Raw genomic sequence first — 23,460 nt, 5'->3', positions numbered from 1 at the left:
TTCTCAGCACATACATGCATAATGTGGTAATTTACTAAAATAAGAGAATTTCTATGGTTGGTATTGTTGGAAAATTGCAGAATGAAACAATGTTTGAAAATAAGGCAAATGAAAGTAATGAAGCAATGATCAATTCCAGAAGAAAAAAAAGTCAAAGCAAGTAAATGCAAACATAGTGCTATGATTTGAATGTTATGTTCCCTCAAGTTCATGTTGGAACTTCATCCTCAATGCAACAGTATTAAGAGGCAAGGCCTATAGCAAGGGATTAGGCCATGAGGGCTCAGCCTCATGTGGATTAGTGCCTTATAAAAGGGCTGGAGGGAGTTAGGGCTTTTTTTTCTTTCCTTTCCTACCGCTGTGTGAGGACACAGTGTTTCTTCCCTCTGGAGGATGCATTGTTTAAGGCGCCATCTTGAAAACAGAGACCAGCAGCAGCAGATACCTAACCTGCCAGTGCCTAGGTCCTGAACTTCCCATTCTCCAGAACTGAGGGAAATACATTTATGTTGTTTATCTATTACCCAGTCTCAGGTATTTTGTTTTAGCATCACAAATGGGCAAAGACACATAGTAAACTACATGACTCAGTTATGAATACTATTTATATAGTAACACAACTATACATAATAATGAATACAGGGAAATATATATATGTATTTTGTGGGGAGATTGGGGAGGATGATTTGGGAAGTGGTGTAAAAGAGTTAAATTCTCAACTTCCTTTAAAAAATTTAGTACCTTCTACTAAAAAAATGAAAAATTAATGACATGAATTATGAGCCTATTATTTTGAAATTAATGTAAATAAAAGAAAGTTGAAATACATATTTATGTGCATGTGCATGTGTGTATATGTATGTGTATGTACATATATGCATGTGACTATGTGTATGTATGTTAATAAAGTGGTGTGTTTTGGGCTGTTTTGGGGAGTAAGCATGGTGAGACATGCAAGACCAATACTGATTTTTTGGAAGATAAAGATGGACCCAGGAAACAGCCACCAGGAGGTAAATGCCCTTGGTCTGGGTTGGGGAGTGATCAAGTGAAAGAAGAGAACAAGAAGTACTACTGAGTTAGTGTAATCAGGACTTGGGAGCAGAGGAGAAGGGGAAGAAATGGAAATAATCACCTTGCTATCTTCCCTTCACTCTGTTCATCCTGCTGCTGTGCCTTTGCTTACTGTGTACCTCCAGTGTGTAATGGTTATGCCCATGCTCCGTAAATCTACCCCTTCTGCCGTGCTAGTAGCAGACTGCCCCATGAAGCATTTTCCAGTTCATTAAGGCCCCAACTGTTTCTTTCTCTGAACTTCTATAGTTTACTTCCAGGAACATTCCTAATTCCATTTTATGGGTTTTGTCTTCTCAGAGAGAATATGTTTTTATCAAATCAATCGTCTTACTGCACTTTATTTTTCTGTATAGCTGTTGTTATTACCTGATAATATATCCAAGGCCACAATAGTGATTTTCATTCCAAAGTATCTTTGGATTAAGTGGAGCATTTAAATGCATGTAAAATATGTGTAAAACTATGAACTAAAAAAATTAAAATAGGGTACGCTGGCAGAGTAGAGTAGGATAAGAGTGGTAAAAATAGCACTCACTATTCACTAATACTATTCACTAAGTTTATAGTTTTTATATACTTTAAAATAGACATACTTTATTTTCATATTTTTAAAATGGGGAAAAGGTAACTTTGTCATGGAAAAAAGGAAATATGCCACTAATGAAACTAAATGCACTTGACGGAAATGAGAAATATTATATTAAGTCAGGAAGACTAGAGGAAGTTTTAGGGAAGCTGTGGCTTTGAAATGGTTCCTGATACGTGGAGTGAGTACATAAGAAGGAGAGGTTAAAGGGACTACTTAGGAAGCAGAGTAACAAAGGTTAAAAAAATAGATATGAAGCATTTAGAAGGAGTTTGAGATGAATTGAGACCTGATGGCTACAGGAGATACAGGTGGTCTGGTAGTTAGTAGAGAAACCTTCTTTAACAGAGGTAGCAGTGTCTTATTTCTTGACTGTCTCTGAAGTGACTTTTCACCCTTTGTACGAGGACTCATGCAGTCTTGGAAGTTGTTAGATACAGATTCTTGCCTTTGTTTAAGTGACAGTTTACAACAGAATCATGAAGATATCTATTATCTCTCTATGCCTGTTATCCACCCCACCTCTATCCTCCAAAATGACAAAAATAGCTTGCTCTGCTTTTTTTGGCATTAATGTTGTGAAATGAAATAAGAATCATTCACCAGACAGATAAAAGCCCATTTTCAGAAAAATTAAAGATTTTATGAAATCATTATGAGAGGATATGTCAAAATGCATAATTCTCTTCTTAGTCTGAAATGAATATTTGTTGTAGATAATGATGACCCGGCTGTTATATCTGCCACCTTGTGTTGCTAAGGGAGAAATAAGCAACAGTCTTCTGTATTATGATACTATTGTTTCAAAGCCCCTTCACCTTTCTTACACCATCGCTCTGAGATAAACAGAGCAGGGGTTTTGGCTTTTAAAATAGAGATTATTCAGCCAAGACAGAGAGACTGAATGAATTGCGTAAGGTCAATGTAGGTGTGGTGGAACCTGGGCCCACACAGTGCTTAAGAATAAGACTTTAGAGAGAAATGGCTTAAGGCTAACCCTGCCTTTGCCAGGTAGTTGTGTGAATGTGGTAGGTAATTTAACCTCCCTAAACCTCAGTTTTCTCGTCTTCAAATGTGAAGTTAATAAACCTAGCTTTTCATTGTGAAGACTGAAAGAATTTTGACATTACGATTATAACTATACATGTATTAAGGACACACTTTAGAGCTGGTGATGTGTTAAACACCTCATTAAGTATTATCTGATTTAATTCTCATAACACTTTGTAGTATGAAAACAGTGAGCTACAGGATGATTACATGAAAATGGGTTTGAGTTCTGGTTCTACTGCCTCTTGCTGCATAAATTTACGTAATTGCTTCATCTCTCTAAGCCTCAAATTCTTCACTTTCTAAATAAAATATCATACAATTCATCTTGGTTTTATGTGACCTACATTAGAAAATGAATGTAAAGCACTCAACTTATACTATTACTCAAAATCTACTTACTGTAGCTTTATGAGAACGATGATAATTTGGCTTACAACCTAAGGACCACTTGAGCAGAAGAGATAAAAATAACAACAGTACTACTAATAATTTCAACAAAAAGTCAATGCTATCTTAAGTCTGCCTATAGAAAAACAAATCTATGGTTTTAGAGTCAGAAGTTATTTTTGGAGAACATTTGAGGGTATATCTTGGGAATATACACAAATGGGACTTCTGGGGTAATGTAATGATTTTATGTATATATGAGATATGTTGCTAACAGAAGTGAGTTTATATATCGAAATTTGTCAAGCTGCACACTTATAATTTGTATGTATATTATATTTAAATAAAATGTCTTTTACTTACCGTAAGTCCTATCTATTGAGATCCACATCTAGGCTCCCTATACAATTCCTCTGATCTATTCCATAAATTAAATCAGTCAATATTCCTTGGGCACTTTTCTATGTGCTTGAAATATATCAGCAAACAAAACATAATGTTTAAGCTGTCATTCCTTCTCTATTCCTTCTCTATTCCTATACAACCCATTCATTTGATTACATTGGTTTTATGGTATGTACTAAGATCGGTTGAAGCATTTTCCCTTCCCTGCTGTTCTTTTACACAAATTTTTGGACTCTTCTTTGCCATCATTTCTTTGTTTTAAACTTTAAAATTATGTAATTTTATTCCATAATTTCTGTTGGGTTTCTAAGTGGAATTGCATAATTTAAAAAATACAAATTAATATATTAGTTAAAATAGTACTCGAACATACATTTTAATTCAATTAATACAGTAGACTTTACATTTTTATGTATATACTGTGATTTTATTCTTAAAATTATATTTATATATGATTTTTGTTCTTGATGTTAATAGAAATGCTCTCTTTTCGAAATGGTGTTTATTGCTAGTATATAGAGGGGATATTGACCTTTGAGTATTTGTCTTGTATCCAATTGCCTTACCCAATTTTCTTATGATACTATGTGTTTGTTTTCCCCACTATAATCTCTTATTGTTAACATATTATCTTGACTTTTTTTATATTGAATCTGCTAGAGCATTTAAAAAATACTAATCATGACAATACTGATTATTTTTGCCTAGTACATTACTTAAAGGGTTTTGTGTTTTACCATTTAGAGTCATGTATGCTGTAAGGTTTTGAATGTAGACTTTATAAAATCTAAGTTGTTTTATTTTATACTAATTTTATTTAGTAAACTCTCCGATTTTTATCAAATGCTTTTCCAGCATATATTAATGCAATCCTATGATCTTTCCCTCTTATTTGTTGGCGCAACAGAGTAAACAGTAGTTTGAATCACCCGTGAATATTTAAGGATAAATCTGTTATTCTCTTTTTGGCTTTATACCTTCATTCTGTTTGTTAATATCTTATTTAGAGCTTTTATATATATTTATGTACATATAAATAGATATTAAATATATCATTTGGAGTTTATACATGTAGCAACTCTGTAACATTCTTATTAGCATTAAGACTATGCTTTGATTTTAAAGCCCTAGTGTATTCATAAAATAAATTGAGTTGATGTTTTATTCTAGGGAGCATCATGTTGAAATTATTTATAGGTTAGATAGACTCAATCTGTGAACTTATTTGTTTCTGGTGACTATTTTAATGATCGTTACTTAATCATACTTCCTGTCTTTTATTGGACTTGATTTATTCACATTTTCTATTCCTTTGTGGTCAATTATAATCATTTACAGATCCCTAGGAAATCATCCTTTTCCTCTAGGTTTTCAAAATTTTACTCTAAATTATCCCTTGATCAAATTTTTATTTGTGGTTATACCTCCTTAATATTCCTTAATTTTTAATACATTATATCCTTCTCTTTTATTTTTAATTAAGCTAAAATGTTTTATGTATTTTATTTGCTTTTACAATGAACTGGTCTGCATGCTGTTTATATTTTTTTGTGCAACTTATTTGTTCTGTTTCATTAATTTCAGATTTTATCTTTATTAATTTCATGTGGAGAGTTTTTATAATTTTATTTTCTATTTTTTTCTTAATTCCTCTACATGAGCACTTTTTAACTATCTTTTTTAATTGTGGAAGCATTTCTGATAGGACTTCCTTGTGTTGCTTTCTAGATGGTTTGCAATTTAGTTCCTCTCTGATCCAAAGGCTGCATAAATGTAATTTATTTAATTTTCAAGTTTTAAATATATTTTAGTCAAATTTCAAATAACTTTTTTGTTTGTTTTAGAGACAGAGTCTTGCTCTGTCACCCAGGCTGGAGTGCAGTGGTGCAACCTCGGCTCACTGCAAGCTCCGTCTCCCGGATTCACACCATTCTCCTGCCTTAGCCTCCCAAATAGCTGGGACTACAGGCACCCGCCACCATGTCCGGCTGAGTTTTTGTATTTTTTAGTAGAGACAGGGTTTCACCGTGTTAGCCAGGATGGTCTCGATATCCTGATCTCATGATCCGCCCACCTCAGTCTCCCAAAGAGCCGGGATTACAGGCATGAGCCACTGCGTGTGGTCTCAAATAATTTATTTTTAATGAAATTGGATTATTATAAGATAATGTGGTCCATCGTATATTTTAATTAAGAATCTGTTTTGGTTGGTACAGATGTGTGATAAAAAAATTAAATAAATTTAAATAAAAAGAATTTGTCTGTTGCCAAGTATATGACCAAATATTATAAATATTTCTTAGATATAACAAAAATGTGTATCATTTCATAAAGTCTCTTTTATCTTTCTTTCTCAGTCAGAAGTATACTAATTATTTTAATTTGTTCTTCTAATAAGTTCTTTTCAATTTTGTCTGCTAAAACTTTCCAATTATGAAAGGTATCTAAGTATTTCATTGTAATATATATTATGTTCTCACATTTTTTATGGATTTTGCTTTCTGTTCTTAGTTGCTATATTGTTTGCTGCATAAAGGTTTATGGCTCTTTTACTGTTTTAACTTAAATTTCTGTGTGACTTATGCTAATATTTTTGTTATTGTGGTTTGTTGTTGGTACCTTCCTTGCTGTTTGTATTTGTATAATATCCCTTAGGCTATCCCACTGCTTTTTAGCCATTCTTTATGGCTTTGTTTTAAATGCATTTTTTGTAAACAGCATATAACTATGTTTTGTTGTTTAACCTCATCTAATGATTACTGACTTACTCTTAGATATTTCAATTAACACATACTTAGAGTAATAACTAATATGCTTAATTTTATTTCTTCCATATTACTATATACTTACTTTGTATTTTATTTTTCTCTTTTCACTCATATATGCTATTTGATTAAGCAGCTATTAGCATTTTTCTCATCATTGTAATATTGCAATTTCCTTAGTAATTTTCTTTCTTTAGTGTTTACTTTTTCCTCAGATGTGTTTGCAAGAAATTGCAGATTCCTCTACAATTACTTAAAAATAACATACCTCTATAAGACATTATTGTTTTCCCATTTTATCCCTTTCTCAGTAAAACAAAGCTTTGAGAACACTTCCTCTCTCTTCACTCCTCCTCTCTGACTTAACTCAGACAAAACCTTTGTAATAATTTTAATTTCTCCCTCTCTAGTTGACTGCCATTTCCTAGGTATCACTAAGAAAGTTTAGAATTATTATAGGCTAATATTAGTATTTATTTTTAATATGGCCTTTCTAGTTAAAAGTACATTTATTTAGCATTTATATTTAGCGTTTCAACATATTCAACAAATATTTAGCATTTCAAGTAATCCATGCTTCACACACACACAAACATACACAAAACACCCACATTTATTGTTTATTTTTATCTTCCTCTATCTTGTGGAATCTTTTCTGTCTCATTTTTACCCAAAGTGCTTTCACACATACATTTTCATATATGTAAAAATGAATATGTATATATGTGTGTAAGTGTGTATATATGTACATATATACTTCATGTTATTAATTTGGGTTCTAATAGTGACCTCTTTAATTTTATTCCTTATTATTTTCTGATTTAGTTATAGTTTGAAAGTCATAAATTCAGTTCCAGGAAGCATATTATGCTGCTCTTGAGTTTTCTTACAAGTTATTATTACCACTGTTACTGTTTTTGTTAAGTCTTCAAATTGAACTGTTCTATATCTCTATTTTTCTGAATGCCTATTCTGTTTGAGCATCTTTCTCTGTCTGTGTATTCCTCGAGAAGTGTAGCTGTTTTCCTTTGTTAATTCACAGGCTGTCCTGCCTGTCTCCTGGATTACTCTAGGTAATCGCAGGCCCAAGAGTGATAGAAAAATAAATATTGTCTATTCCTTAGGTTCAGTGATTCAGGAGAAAATGAATTCCAGTTCTGAGCCTGAGCATCCTGGTTACTTCTTTGCTTTATTTCCCTCTGCCAGGAACAGGAATGGGGTATAATTTAACCACTGTTCATTTTTTATTTCTTTTCCTGTGGTCAGGAAAAGAAATCATGTGCATATAAAACTGATGCTGAGCTTCCCCATTAAGGTTCAAGAACTTGGAAAGTCAATTCTTCCCTGGATTTGCATCTTTAAGACAGACTCTGTAAAAGTGGTCCCCAGCCTCTTTCCTGGCATACAGCCGAAGTGCTCTTCATTCCTACTCTCTACCCTGAAGCTTACGCCAGCCCAAAAGTTTATTCATACTCATCTTTCCACTTTCCCTGACAGAAGCTGGGCACAGAACGGACATCTAGATTAGAGTTGAGAGTGGAAGGGATTTGAGACAAAAGTTAGGTTACCATACTTTTATAACATATTTCACCCAAGGTTTCATTTCATCGAGAAGTTTCAGTGGCACCTCGAAGTGTAACCTGAAGCGTCAACACCAATGTTCAGAAATCTCGCAATAGCTCTCCCTTACCGAATCTCTCTCTCCTAGCCAAGGAAATACCTCCATAGGGCAGGATAAAACTCTCATTCTGCCCTCTTCATGTTCTTCTCTTCTGCATAGTCCTATGTTACAGATCAATAGAATCATTCACTGTTTTTCAAGCATTCATCTCTTTGCCTTTTCCACACTATTCCCTGCACCTTGTACCTCATTCATCGACACTTACAAAAATATTCTATGTATGTGTATCTCTCTCTGTGTGTGTGTGTGTGTGTGTGTGTGTGTGTGTGTGTGTGTATACATATACTCTCTTATTATACTTGGATATCCCCTGGAATGCAAACTCAAGTTTATAAATGTATATATAAGCTCTTTATTGTTTACCTGGAATTACACTCACTCCTCTCAGTGATTCCTCCTAACCTCCTTTTCCTCGAACTTGAATAAATTTTGACTATTTAAAAACTCATTGCAGTTTAGTTTCTATGTTGAACACGTATATGTGTATGGGTGTGCATTGTGTGTATGTGCAGCATGTGTTTACCTAATTGTTTACACTAGAGTGTGACTCTCTTGAGAGTAAATATAGTGTTTTATCCTATTTCTATCCCCAAAGCCTAACGCAGTTTGGCACATTGCTGGTATTCAAATATTCACTCAATTTGAATTTAATTAGACACAATGAACATATCTCTTAAGCAATAACTCTCAAACCCTAAAACAAACAGTGACTGCATGAGCATGGTATATTTGGCTAAAGTGATTTTGAACACGTATCTCGTTGCATTATTATTTCTGGGCCCTCCTTGCTAACTACTCCCCAGCCCCCACTCTCCAGCCCCAATAGTTTTCATTTTCTGCTCCCAAAATACCCAGGGAATGCAGGGGCAGATTCAGAAATGTTGTGAAATGCAGCCACACAGTGTTTAACAAACAACATAACAAAGGCATCTGTCACAACGCATCACCTTCTGTTCCTGGGAGACTTCCGCCAGTACGGTGGCATGCTCACCGCCTTTTCTCTTCCTCTCTGCTCATTCTCTCTAATTACATGTGGCATTCTCTCTCCATCACACAATAAAAGAGGCCCTCATTTTGGCAGGGAAATAGAGAAGATTGGCTAGGGAATAAATCCTGCCACAAGCAACGTTTCCTTTTCAGACAGAGAATTTGGTCCAGGTCACCTATATGAATTGATTTACAGAGATTGAAAGGCCACTTCATGCCTAAATAAGTGCTCTGATCGACAGAAAACCAAAAATATCTCCATTTTCTCACTCTTGTCATTAAAGCCCCAAAGCTTTAGAACCACTTTCCGTGCCCTCATCAATCTGATTCCTACCTGCGTTTCTTCCCAAACTTCCCTCTGCGTTTTCTCAAAAACAGAGCTGGCTTCCAACTTATGCACTTTATAGCCTCTTTACACCCCAAGTTTATGCTGCATATCCCCTGGAATGAAAACTCAAGTGTAATAATAACATCAATAATAGCAGCTGCTTGCATTTCATTATTATTGTGTGCCAGGAACCATGCCAAATGATTTTAGCATTTATCTTACGTAATGCTTACAATGATCTCATGAATGATGTGGTATTATTTTATCCATCTGTTAGATAATGAAACTGGAGCTTAGAAAGAGTTTAGTTTATAAATAAAGTAAAAATAACATTGCACACCTAGGAAGTGAGTGGCAGAAGTAAGGTTTATAATCTTTGTTTGTTATAAATATCTGTCTCTCTATTTCTGAATGTATGGATTCCAGTCTCAACGCTGGAGAAGAGCTAACATCATGCCACCTTCCCTGCAAAAGCCGGCTCAGATCTCCATAGATGGAATCATTCTTCTCTTGTCTACGCCCAACATCATTTTTTGTTCTTCTCTCATAATCAGTACAGCTGCATCCACTCTACCCAGCGAAGAAGGGTATCTCTCCTGGGACCACCTTGGCTCTCCTTCATGGGAGTGACATTGCAACAGGCAGCTCATTATTCTTCTGCTCCTGGAAGTGTATGTTTCAATAACAATCTGCCTTGTGTTCAGGTAAGGGGAAGGCCAATTGAATCAACTTTTGCATTCAGATTAACTTTTAGACAGTTTCGAAAGCTAACTGGTGTATAGATTCCATCTCTCTGTACCTATTAAAATAAATATTATTTTCCTCCCATTTCCACTCAACCCATTGGCATTACAATTAGTGCTCTTCAAATAATGAACCCTTAATGATACTGACAACATTTGATTCTTCTTAGAATATTAGTTCATTATTCAATCCTTTTATTCATTCATCAAATATTTACTGAGCAACCATTATATTTCATGCACTGCCCTAGGAATTAGAAACTAGGAATCAAAACTGCAGTAAACAGTTTTGATATGGCTTCTGTTCAAAAGAGCTTACCATCTAATCACATTAGCAGTCCAGTTGGTAGAAAGAAAATGCAACCGATTATTGAATAAAGCCGGACGTTGTTAAAAGTAATGGTTTACATTCATTCAGTTTATTCTTTTTTTTAACACTATGCTGTATGAAGATTAAATTATCGTGTCTTTATGAGATTCATCCCACCATTATCTCCATTTTTTAGATGACTTCTTGAAATAAATTGTATTATAATTTTTATGCTTAAAGATGAGTAAAATGAGGTTCTGAGAGTTTAGGAAACTTGGCCAAATTCACAGAGTTAGCAACTGAATGGTGGAGTTGGGATTTGAACTTATATTGGGCTGACCAGGTTCTGTGCTATTACCTGTCACATTTGAGCTAAAGCAGCACAGACTACACTTTATAGCAGACTTCAGTTTTGTATAATTTTAGGGTCTGTTGTCAAATGACATAAAGGACATAGTGTTCTCTGTACACTATGTTGACAAACCACCCACCCCTGCAGTGACTTTTTAAACTAAAGACAATATACTCAGCCTGCCTTCCATGCTGATACTAAAATATAGTAATAAATTAGGAAGAATTATTATCAATCTGGGAAGTGTTGCCCCTGGAATACATTTGGCAATGTTGGGAGACATTTTTCATTGTCTCAATTGGGGCTAAAAGTGAGTGCTACTCTCATCTAGAGATTGAAGACCAAGGATGCTACTGAATAGCTTATGATGCACAGGATAGCCCCTCACAACAAAGAATTAATATGTGCCATTGAGAAATACTAGCATAAAGGAAAAACAGTTGCTTATCTATAGAAAATACAGCATCATTGGACTCATGTATAAACTCATCAACAAACACTCAAGTCTGAGATGCTAATCTTGGTTTTCTGCTTAAATATGTTATCTTTTTAAGCTCACTTAGCAAAAACACCTTACATACTTACTACATGTGAGATGTCACCAGGCCACGTCATGCAAAAAAAAAAAAAAAAAAAGAATCATACGACATCGGATTCTGTTGTAAGTGTAGAAATTAAGATCTGATGATCTGGAGTCAAACAGACCCAAACTGATATCCAGACTTCAACCCTCTGTGACCCTTATTTAGCTGTACAACTACTCTAGCCTTCATAGACTCATTTTAAAATTGAGAAAATAATGTTTTGCCTCTCATAAGTTGTTATGGGATTGAAATAAGATAGTGCATGTGAGGCTTTTTGCAATATAAGCTTGGTACCTGGTCACTGCTCAATAAAAGACAGCTATTTTTAGTATTATAGGTAAAGACAAAGTGAGTCTAGAAGGCTAAAGCTGCTTTCTCAAGATTGCATAGCTAATAACTTTCAAGATTCAACATAAGAATCTCAGACCCACTGAGTGGGTCTTTGGTGCATCTTCCCACATGTATTCTCCATGGCATATGCCAGTTGCTCCTATATGTTTTTATTCCACTTTTCCAAGGACCCCTATATCTGGCCCAAACCTCAGGGGAGATAATTAGCCTTGTACTTTGACTGCACGTCTATACAATTTTCATCTTTCCACCTTCCGTATGGCATCACAATTGGAAACAAGGCTTTCGTTTGTAAACCTGGCTTCATCGAGTTCCGAGCCAGTCTGACAGGGCAGATGGTGCACTAGCTTCAGGCCCATCAGAGTGTGTGACATGGAATGAATCCTGCTGCTTTAAATATCCACCTGGTATTTGGTGCTTAGGATACACTCCCCTATCCTGTGTGCAGAGTAATTTTGTCCTGACTTTCCCTGCTGTATTGATTCCATTTGTATGCCTGGGATGCTGCCTCAGTCTCCCTGCCTGGCAATTCAATCAAGTGGTGGACCTAAAGTCCTGCTCTCTGACTCAACCCGTTCAATTATGGTCCTGGAACCCTGCTATGCTATCCATTGGTTGAAGATTAGGGACCATGCTTCCGAATTCCTCGACAACCTGTTGTAAACTGTTGTCTCTCTCTTAAAAATAGAATCTCTGCCGCCTCTCGATGAGCACCTGCTGCAGGGTCTCAATATGCTTCCTCATCCACTGAAATATCCTTATTATATTTGTCTACCATAATTGAAAATTTACAATATGCCAAGCACCATAAGAAACAGTTTACAAACATTAATTCTTTCAATCTATACAAAAATTCTGAGTTACCCCATTAAACAGAAGAAGCGAACATGTACAGGCATTAAGTAACAAAGGTCACATGATTGGTAATAGATAAAACTAGGATCTGACACGGTCCTGCCCACTTCCCAAATCCACGTTTATCACCTCAAAGTGAATAGATGCGATCTCAAATCACATGACTTTTCATTTCAGATTTATTGCAGAAACCTGCTTCAATAATCAGACTTATGCTCCAAACCCCTCTTATGCCTAGTTCCTTCTGACTTCTCTTTCCTGCCAGACTATGTGGCAATAGTTTAAGCATCCTTTACTCCAGAGTCCATTAGATTACACAATCTCTGACCTGGTTTGCACTGTGTGGATTCTTAGTACCTACACATTCCCTCTTTCTACACTAACTGAATAATCCCTCATCTATCTTTTCTGTGGATATAATCCGGACTTCTCAGACTTCTACTGGTCCATTACTACTCAGGACCTAAAGTTGGCAGGTTTTAGAATCATCACCACAATCACCATCAGCAACAGTGTCATCATTGTCATCATTGACACTATCATCACAAAGATCGTTATCATCATCATTATTATTATCTTTATCATACCATCATCCTCATACTTTTTCTCCTCATCATCTTTTGGCTTCTATGATGTATAAAGAATTGAAAAGCTAATGCTGACCCAGCCCATGAAGTTCATGAGGATGTATGGCATGAATATGTGCAAAGATAACTAACAGTAAAAAATAACGAAGATTAAGTCCACCTCTTTATATGTTACAGATGATAAGAAAACTACTAAAGTGTGGCTCTGGGAGGAAAATAATCAGGAGTGACTGTGAGAGAGAATAAAAAAAACTAAACATGTGTGGAGTTTACCTAAGTATACAAGGATTGGAATGATTTAGGTAGAAGAATATAAAGAGGGTATAACAGGAGATACAAATGGTATGGACAAATATTAAATGTAGAGGAATTCATGAGATTTTCAGTTTTCTATAAAGAGATCAGTTTGGCTCAAGCCAGAAACTGATCTCCTCATATAAATCATATCTATTTTGGAAGAACAATGACAAACAGTAGATGAAGTGTAAAAAATAAGAGTAGAATGAGCATTTGGATATATATATATATATATATATATATGAATAATAGCATCTGTAATCATATGAAAAACAATTCAATAATGAGTAAAAGCATCTTAAAACTCTTTATTTAATACTCAGTCTTACCAAACATTTTAACATTCATTATTTCATCTGACACTTTGAGCAATCCTCCCATTGTTGATTTCCCTGTGATCTAGATATAATTTTCAAAAGAAGAAAAGAGAAACACTAATAGACATCAAAAGACTTACTTAGGGTCATCTAGCTAGAAAGTTAGGGAGCAGAACTGGAATCCATATCTGATAGCTTCTGTTAGGTGGAGCCAAGAGACCAATATTAGGTTTCAAGGCAAGGCATGAAAAATGGAAAGTCAAAGTTGATTGCAAGCAAAGTAGACAATGGCCTTTTCTGATTGAAAAGCACGTGGACGGATGCATGCAGCACGCTTAGGCTTTGAAGTACTGAAGTCACAAAACCCTTGGCTTCCTGTTGGCTTAATAGTCCTATCCTCCCTCACCCATTTCAGCCAGATGATTATGCTAACCTCTATTACCAGGGCTATAAACAAAAACAACCTAGAAAAAAATCTATATTACAGGTTGTTATTAGAAATAAAATACCTGTAGCTCTATGCTTAGAAACAAATTATTGCCATCTTGGGAATATTTTGATTGGATCAAATTCTTTGGTTTCTACTCCATGATTATTTCCTCTCCCCCCAAGAAAAAGAAGGCAAAAAGAAAAAAAGCCCAGACAACATATTTCAATAACAAAATAGCCATACTGATTCCCACAGTGTTGGTAAGCAGCAGAGAAGCTATCAGAAGGAAGGGGAAAAGTTCAGCAGGAACTAGTCTAAAAAATAGCAAGATGTAGTGTGATAAACACCAGCCTGCTACAGCCGCTACCTTGAGTGGCCATTTCCCCTCAGAGTGACACTTTTCAATTACAAGATTGTGGCTGAGAGCATTCTGGGCAGAACTGAAGTTGGCTGCTGTTCCCTTGCCCAGTTTTTCACGTGTCAGGGAAAAGAATCCTTGTTTCTACAGCCCCTATTTTTCAAATAGTAACAGTAAAAGAGTGGGATGCGATAGATACATACATATGCAGTGTAATGGGAGCCTACTGTATGCCAAGATAGTGATCAGTGAAGTTTAGTAGGGGAAAGAGCCATACTCTGATTTGGGGAAGTTTACTAAGGTCAATGTTAACTTTAAAATAATATGAAAAGCATCCCAGGCCAGGAATGGTGGCTCACACCTGTAATCCCAACACCCAGCCCTTTGGGACGCCAAGGCGGGTGGATCACTTGAGGTCAGGAGTTCAAGACCAACCTGGCCAACATGGTGAAACCCCGTCTCTACTAAAAATACAAAAATTAGCCAGGCTTGGTGGTACATGCATGTAGTCTCAGCTACTCATGAGGCTGAGGCAGGAGAATCCGTTGAACCTGGGAGGAGGAAGTTGCAGTGAGCCAAGATCAGGCCACTGCACTCCAGCCTGGGCAATAGAGCAAAACTCGATCTCAAGAAAAAAAAGATATGGAAAGCATTCCAGGCAGAGAAAATTACATGGTCACTGTTTGAAAGCTTCAAAATCACCACGTATTCATGAACCAATAAGCCATTTGGTGTGACTAGGCTATGGTATGCAAGTTAGGAAGTGAGGACAGAGTTGGGGGAGAAAAATAAAGGAGTAGATCATAATTCTTCTATATATGATGATCACTCTTCTGTAAGCTATGAGGTTCATCTGCAAACAAACAACAACAACAACACAAGCAATTAATCCGGTGCTTAGAACAGTGATTTGTTTATAATAAGTGTACTATGAATGATTGTTAAATTTAATTTTACTAACTGTATAAATCTTATAAGGTCAGTCTCATACTAAAATCTGTTTTGAATATGGGCATTTAAGATATATTCCTTGACTTCAAAAGGCTTATAATCAGCTCAGAGAAAGAAAAGGGGAAAAAAGGTGCATCCACAGGCACACAATAGTAAGGAATTCACATTAATATCAAAACCACACGAAATGATATAAGTAAAATATATGTGCTTTAGAATATTGGAGGACGAGGAGACCATTAATGGATTTACTCTACATGGATAACATCTTGAAAAATATAAAGAACCATGGACCAATAAGAATAAGTAGGAGGTAGAGGAAAGCCTAGAGGTGTAAAAGACCAGAATGAACGATGGTAGGGAGGTGGAGATAAGGTTACTATGTGAAGGACAAATTGGTGAGATTAACCTCGTAAAATGGTGAAGTGATTCTTTGGATGGGAATACTTGCATGAAGTAGAAAAGAATGCATTTGCTTTGGAAGAAAAAGCCTTAGATTCTAGCATCTTCCTTACCATTTTTACTATGTATCTTGGGAACAAATCACCTCACCCTTCTTGGAAAACCTGTTGCTTTATCTAAATAGCAAGCCTCCTGAAGGATTTGTTTCTTCTGCCATTCAAACTGTATGTTTGCTCAAAGACCTATTATTAGAATTTTTACTCCGTCCTTTAACCACTGGTTACATTGATTAATACAGGGATGGTCATCCAAACCAAACTTTGCTAAACAACAGAGCCCTTTCTAGGGCATTTATTTTCAAATTGTATCAAAACGAGAATTTTCCCTTTTCTTGTTCTGGGAATTATTAGATAAGATACTAGAGAGCTGTCATCTCTTACACTTTTATTTTATTTATTTTTTTTACAACATAGAGGTAGCTGTTTTGCAATGAGAGACAGTAAAGACAATATACCAAAAAAAAGCATAGACAAGAGATATAGAGCCCTATTGGGAGTAAGGTCCCTGAATTTTGTTGACACTTAGATTTATCTACTTCTTCCCTGTGGTTTGCCTGTCCAGACTTCTGTTTGATTCTGTTATTTTTCCAATGAACTGTCTACTTTGCCTAGGTCAGCATAAAGTTGCGATTCTGTCCCTTGCAATCTAAAGAATCCCAGTGAACACATTTCCAAAGTAATTTCCTCATGTATAGGAATGAGTAGGCATGAGATACAATTGGTTATGATTATTATTGAAAGACAAGAGTAGGTAGTTTGAATTCATCTGAATGTGATATTTCCAATTGCAGCCTTTGAGAAGATGGACTATATTAGAGGTGCTAGGGTGAGATTTACTGTACTTTTAGATGCTATTTTGCTAGAAGATCCAAGAGCGTATGCATTCTGCTTTGAACCAGTCCTCTCTCGCTTAAAAAATTTCCATTCCAAAGATTGTAATTATTAACCCATTAAAAATAATCTTCAAAGAAGTACACCTTTGTGAATTAAGCAATGTGATGTCATTTAGCCTAAAGTTCAAACTTAAAATCTCTCCCTCTTTCCTCTAAACTAATTTTTCCACCACTGGCGATCACACAAAGAAAATAATATCTTGAAATGTGTGAATAAAAGAAAACAGAGAATAGTAAATAAGCGTTAAGTTATCAGGCTTTGCATTAGCTGGTCCAAAGGAGGCAAAAATGAGATAAGTCCCTTCATAGACCTATGGTGACTTGGTCCACTGGTAATCAAGGCTCCATCACTCAAGACCTAAAATTCTGTTCCAATTATGTTACTGTGTTCTGCCATCAGGGAACTGCAAGAACAGGCTCCTTGGCCCATACCACTGCAGTATTTTCCTATCAATTTTCCTCAACTAGTGTCTATCCTTCTCCACACCAACCTTACAACTTTTTACTTTTAAGTTATAGTTTCCTCATTTTACACAATAACAATGATAATCACTAGCCCTCCTAATCTTTTAGAGAATTAAATGAGATAAATCATTTAGTACATTGTAGGTGCTAAATAAATACAAATGTTTCTTTCCCCAGATAGCATGATTCTAACGGATGCCTCCACAATTGCTAAAGAGACATCTTCCTTATTGATTTTATTTCACGTTAGGTCAACAAAAATAGAGCTGAATGCAAGACATTTAATTTGTCCCTCAACTATTCAAGTTGTTGAATATAACTGCGACTACACGCAGCAGATAACACCATATCTTTGTCCAGTTTAGTGCACTGTGATGAGTCAGAGAAAATTATGTAACCAAGACACATAGTTCAGACTGTAATTATGATGATTATTAGCTATAATAATAGATCATAATAGCATCTGCTAGCACCACCACCAGAACTCTGCCTGGGCCTCATTAATCTGGACCTCACTAATTTGCAATGTGTATTTATTTGACTTTAGCTAGGCGAAAGTGCCTCCCCATCCAATCTCTAAGTTTAATTTTTAATGCAATTCAAAAAATATTTTGGTACATACCTGAGTGTCAAGTACAGATAGGCTCTGATGTAATAATTAAAAAGTCTCTAGGCTATAAAGTCAGGCTGATCTGGATTTACATTCTGTGACTGCTATGTTCACATTTCTGTGAACTTCGCTGAATCTGTTTTTTTTTCACTTGGAAAATGGATATAATAACACCAAATCATTATAATAAAATAATTCTTGTAAAGTCTGTAACACAGGTATGTAATAAGGCTTTAACACATTGTAACTATTATTTGTACTGTTCTTGTCCATAATTATGATGATAGACAATTCAGGGATTATATATTTAACACAGACACACAAGGAAATAATTGTTGCATCATGGATTAAAACACTATAGTAGAAACATTTACATAGTGTTGTGAGATCATAAATTAATTTCTAACTAATTCTATCTGAAGAAATCAAGAGAGGAGTTCCTATCTGGCAAAGTCTTACACAATGAGCATCATATCCCTGGTGTTCAAGAAAACAAGGAGATTAAAGGCACAGTAAAGAACATAAATTATTCCAGAAAATATAACAATCAGGTATGATTAAAGCATGGATTATCATAAAAAGAACATTATGAAGATAGGCAAAAGGAAAAAGGTATTAGCACATTAACAATATAAACACTTTCCCCCCACCCAGGGTCAAACTCTTTAAGATGGTTTTAGAAATTCTAATGAAGTGATTTTAAAGTCCTGTGAACTATGGTAATTATATGTCTTGTCTATTTATCAAAATTTATGTAACCATTTGTGCTATTTTCTCCGTATGAAATAAGACACATATACTTATTTTAAAAGACTCATCAATTTACATGTTTTATTTGTTTAGAGTAATTTTCTCTTAGTAGTATGAGTCAGTGAGGTTTCTATTGCAATCATGATAGAAGGCAAATTTTGAGACACTTTGAGTAAGCTATTTATCCACTCTCTAGATCAGTTTTCTCAGCTTTAAAGTGGGGACCATGGCTTATATCTAATGTGCCCGAAAGTTGAACAGGAGCTGGTCTGGATTTCAATGTTTAGTGACCATATATTTATGTATGATCTCTTGAGAGCAGATTCTTCATTAAAATCTCTCTTACATCCCTAGTGACTGACACATGGTGGTTCATAGATGTCATTTGGAATGAATGGAAGTAGCTCTGTAGTAGAAACAGTGTATGGCACTATACGAATCTAAGTTATTATTATGTTGAAAAACGTCATCAAGGTGGCCTTCTTTCTAGAATATTAAAGAAAATAAAAGTACAAATATCCATAAAGACAAAGAATAAATTAGGAAGATTTCAGTATTTTCCATCAGTGTAAGACTTATATGTTAGGTAGCAAATGGTCATTTCCTTCCATAGTGTTTCTAAGAATGACTCAGTCTTCAAGGCACAAATGGTTCTGTGGCCATCTGCAGTTCCAGGGGAGACTGAAGAATTGTATCTTGACTGCTGCTGGTATGTATATGGTCAAAATCATCTATTAATGATCTCTGACTCCATGGAGAACAGCTGTTGTGAACAAAGGAACTTAAAGAGTCATAGCCAAGTCTCCTTTACTATTGTAGTAAAAGAAAATAACAAAAATGACAACATTATTTCATACATTTTGGATGAGAGAAGGCTAGATGGGAGCTACAAAGTGAAAGACACCTCTATTGAGCGCCTGCCGTGTTCTGGGCACTAACACACCACCTTGCTAACACGATAAGGCTGAGAGAAAGACATCATTACACCCATTTGAAAGATGTGAAGAGTAAGGTGCAGAGAGATTAAGTAACTTCTTTTAAGTCTTATGAACAGTAATTGGCAGAGGTAATATTTAAATCACCATCTTCTTCCACAAATCTCTTGTTCTTTTCTCTTCAATAGTTCTTACAAAGCATCTTTCTCATAACTTAAGACTTAAGTAGGAAGAAATGCTCGATGAAATAAGTTTAGGAGGCTGAATTAATTTAAGTTCGACAGGTTTAATTAAGATTATCTGCACCGGGTGCAGTGGCTCACACTTGTAATCTCAAGATTTTGGGAGGCTGAGGTGGGCAGATCAACTGAGGTCAGGAGCTCACGACCAGCCTAGCCAATCTCGTGAAACCCTGTCTCCACTAAAAAGACAAAAATGAGCCAGTAGTGCTGGCGTGCTCCTGTAATCCCAGCTACTTAGGAGGCTGAGGCATGAGAATCACTTGAACCTGGGAGGCGGAGGTTACAGTGAGCCTAGATTGTACCACTGCACTCCAGTCTGGGTGACAGAGGAAAACTCCATCTCAAAAACAAAACAAAAACCAAACAAACAAAAAAAGATGATCTGTAATGAGAGCTTTCAGGATGGAATACAGAATGTATAGCCCCCTAATGTCTTTTTCAACAGGGCCTTCTTTCTTCTTCACTTTTAAATCCTTACAGAAATTTAAAGCTACCTGTGTTTATCCATCTAAAAATATTTATCAAATAACTGTCATATAAAATTTGTGGGTAAAAAGATGGACAAATGTTGTATTATAAGCAATTGAGTTAATCAGTCAATAAACAGTTAAAAAAAATCACAATTTACCAGATAATTTATAAAGGTGATGTTGAGACTACTCTGATTATGCCCCCAAAGAGTATATCTGAGTGGAAAACAATTAAACAAGTAATTATCATTATATGAAGTATGCGCTATTCATTTATTCAACGAATACTGAACACTTATTCTATGTTAAACACTGGACTAGACTATGAGGAAACAGTGGTCAATAAGTTTTTGATATTCCCCATCCTCATGACACTTACATTGTGGCGATTAGACAGAAAAAATAAAAATTACAAAATGTATACTTTTATGGGGTGAAAAAGAGCAGGACTAGGGGACAATGAGTAGGTAGATGGTGGGAAGAGTAGTCACAAAGGGCTTGATGAAGAGATGACAATTAAATTGATTTCTGAGTGATGAGAAGTATCTAGCCAAATGCAACACTGACCAGGGAGCCAGGAGATAGACAGGGTGCAATTTTTGTAATATCTTAAAGATTTTCACAAGGAATTTGGACTTTCCTCACTGTCCAATAAGAAGCTACCAAGATGTTTTAAGTAGGGAGAGTAACACATTCTGATTCATATTTTCAAGAAATCTTTCCTACCTATGGAGAATAGACTGTAGGTTTCCAGGAATAGAGCAGAGAGGTCAGCTGAGACGCTAAGTAGTAGTCATTGTGAAAGGAAATGATTGTTTGAGCTAGGATGGCCAAGGTGAAAGTGGAGAAGACTGGATCAATACAGGGTATCTATTTTAAAAGTAGAGGAAGATCACTAGCCAAAGGATTGTTCTGGAACCAAATAAAACAGGGAGGGGAAGTAAGGAAGTAATGAAAAGGAATGACTCCCAGATTTCTAACTTGAACACAGATGAAGGTGTCATTGACTGAAATGGGAAAGAAGGCTCATAGGTGGGAATCGAACAATGAAAACACTTGGACATAGGGTAGGGAACATCACACACTGGGGCCTGTTGTGGGGTGGGGGGAGAGGGAGGGATAGCATTAGGAGATACACCTAATGTAAATGACAAATTAATGGGTGCAGCACACCAACATGGCACATGTATACATATGTAACAAACCTGCATGTTGTGCACCTGTACCCTAGAACTTAAAGTATAATAAAAAAAAAATAAATAAATCCATAAGCAGCAAAAAAATTAAAAAAAAAAACAAAGATATACATTTTCTTGACACCACTAGCTTATAGAACATTAAACAAATTAAAAGGTTTCTTTGGACTGTTAGAAAAAAAAAAGAAGTCTCATGTAGTGGAAGCAGAGGTTATGCTAGCCCTTGTTTGGACTATCTAAATTGCCTGTATGTGAGCTGAGTAGTAGACATTGAAGACTTTCTCAAAGGAAGTGATAGTTAATATACACCAGAAGAGTAGAAGGAGTTAGCCAGGCGATATTGTAATACATGCAGAGAGAATATCCCTGAGAGGTGTAAGATTCTCTATCTTGACCTCATGGCAGATAATATGGTTAACTTGGAAAATGTAAATAAAAAGGTGGGGGATCAAGGGGTTCAGGTAGTTGTTGGGAGTGGAGGTGGAAAAGAAAATATGCAATGAGGTTTATACCTTAGGCAGAAGCCAGATCAAAAGGAGCATTTCACATTTGATCTTAACCAAAAGGCCAAGGAGCATTTTTTTAAAAGCCTTTTAAAACATGCTGCCAAATTTGAACGTTTTCCTAATACAATGGGAAGATGGTAAAATTTATTTAGCAAAAGAACGGCAGGGTTCATCTAAACTTTTGGAAGAATCATTCTAGATGCTTTATGGAAAATGAATTGATGTGAGCACAAGAATTCTAAATGCATATGTTCAAAATGTTTTCAAAATGCTGATGGCTTTTAGAGAGAAAAAAATTTAGGATGAAGCTTAGCCTAATGGAGAATTAACACATTTTTTATAAAAGGACAGTTCTGGTAACAATGTTAAGGAAAAATAGAGTGTAATCCACCAGTGCAAGGCAAAACACAAGTTAGAAATGCATATTCTATGACTGTGCTTTACCATTTTACAGATTAGAGTGGTCTGTTTAGATTAGCTTTATGAGATGATGGGATTGACTCTGGGACTGTGCTATGGCTTTCAGCTCTCAATGGCTTTAGTTGCCCTTCTCCATTTTGAAGGTAACCAAAATTTCTTCATCTTCCACCTTATGTTTTTGGATAGGGAGATAGTCATGTTTCTACTACATACATCTCCCACTGTGATTGTTTCAAGGTGATTTTCTAAAAAATTGTGAAATACTATAATACGTTTGCAATGTTTCTCTAGATAAATTGCAGCTGAAATTCCTGTCAGATGGCTGATCCTGCCCTTCTTCCTCCAGTATGTCAAGACATGTTCTGGAATATAATTATTTTACATGATGTTGTTTAATTTCAATTTCTGTATTTGTCATGAAAATGTGAAATGTCTTATCCCATTCCTCATCCAAAGGTAATTAAATAAGGTTTATTTTAACAAACTAATGAGCTCACTTCCAATAATATCAGCCCTACTTTTTGTCTCCAATCAGCCCACAGAATATAGGGAAGATTTACAGGAACATAATGAAAACGGTAGCAACCCCTCCTCCCCAGAAAAGAGGAGTGAGGGTGGTGATGCGCCAGAGGCAAGAGCTGAGAGTACATTTAATGGTGACATACCATTTTTAGATGCAATTATGTAACTTCATCCTAGAATATTGTGAGTGAGGGCTGGGTGATCGTTTCCCCCACTACCACCCACACACATACGCACCCTGGGATTTACAGCAATTATGTCAATTGTCCTATTTATGGTACTTGACACGTTTAATGTAAGAAAGGGACAATGCATCCTATTACCTCTTATTACAATGCAGCATGGTGATGAATAGTATAATACTGATGATAATTAAAATGTGTTGTGCATACTTAAACATGAGATTCAAGGTTTGAAGAAGTGCCTATTATCCCAGCCCTCTTTCTTCTAAAGAAAGACTCAATGTCTTCCTCTGCTTGTCTGCAATTACTTAGGTGATTCAGAAAAACACCCATATTGCCTAGAGTTTATTCCCTTTTATGATTTTTTTTCTTTGTTTTGGATACTCTGTGTGGGACCTCTGATT

The sequence above is a fragment of the Chlorocebus sabaeus genome, chromosome 12 (genome assembly GCF_047675955.1).
Source record: "Chlorocebus sabaeus isolate Y175 chromosome 12, mChlSab1.0.hap1, whole genome shotgun sequence".
Lineage (NCBI taxonomy): Eukaryota > Metazoa > Chordata > Mammalia > Primates > Cercopithecidae > Chlorocebus > Chlorocebus sabaeus.
This window is presented reverse-complemented; position numbering follows the sequence as displayed.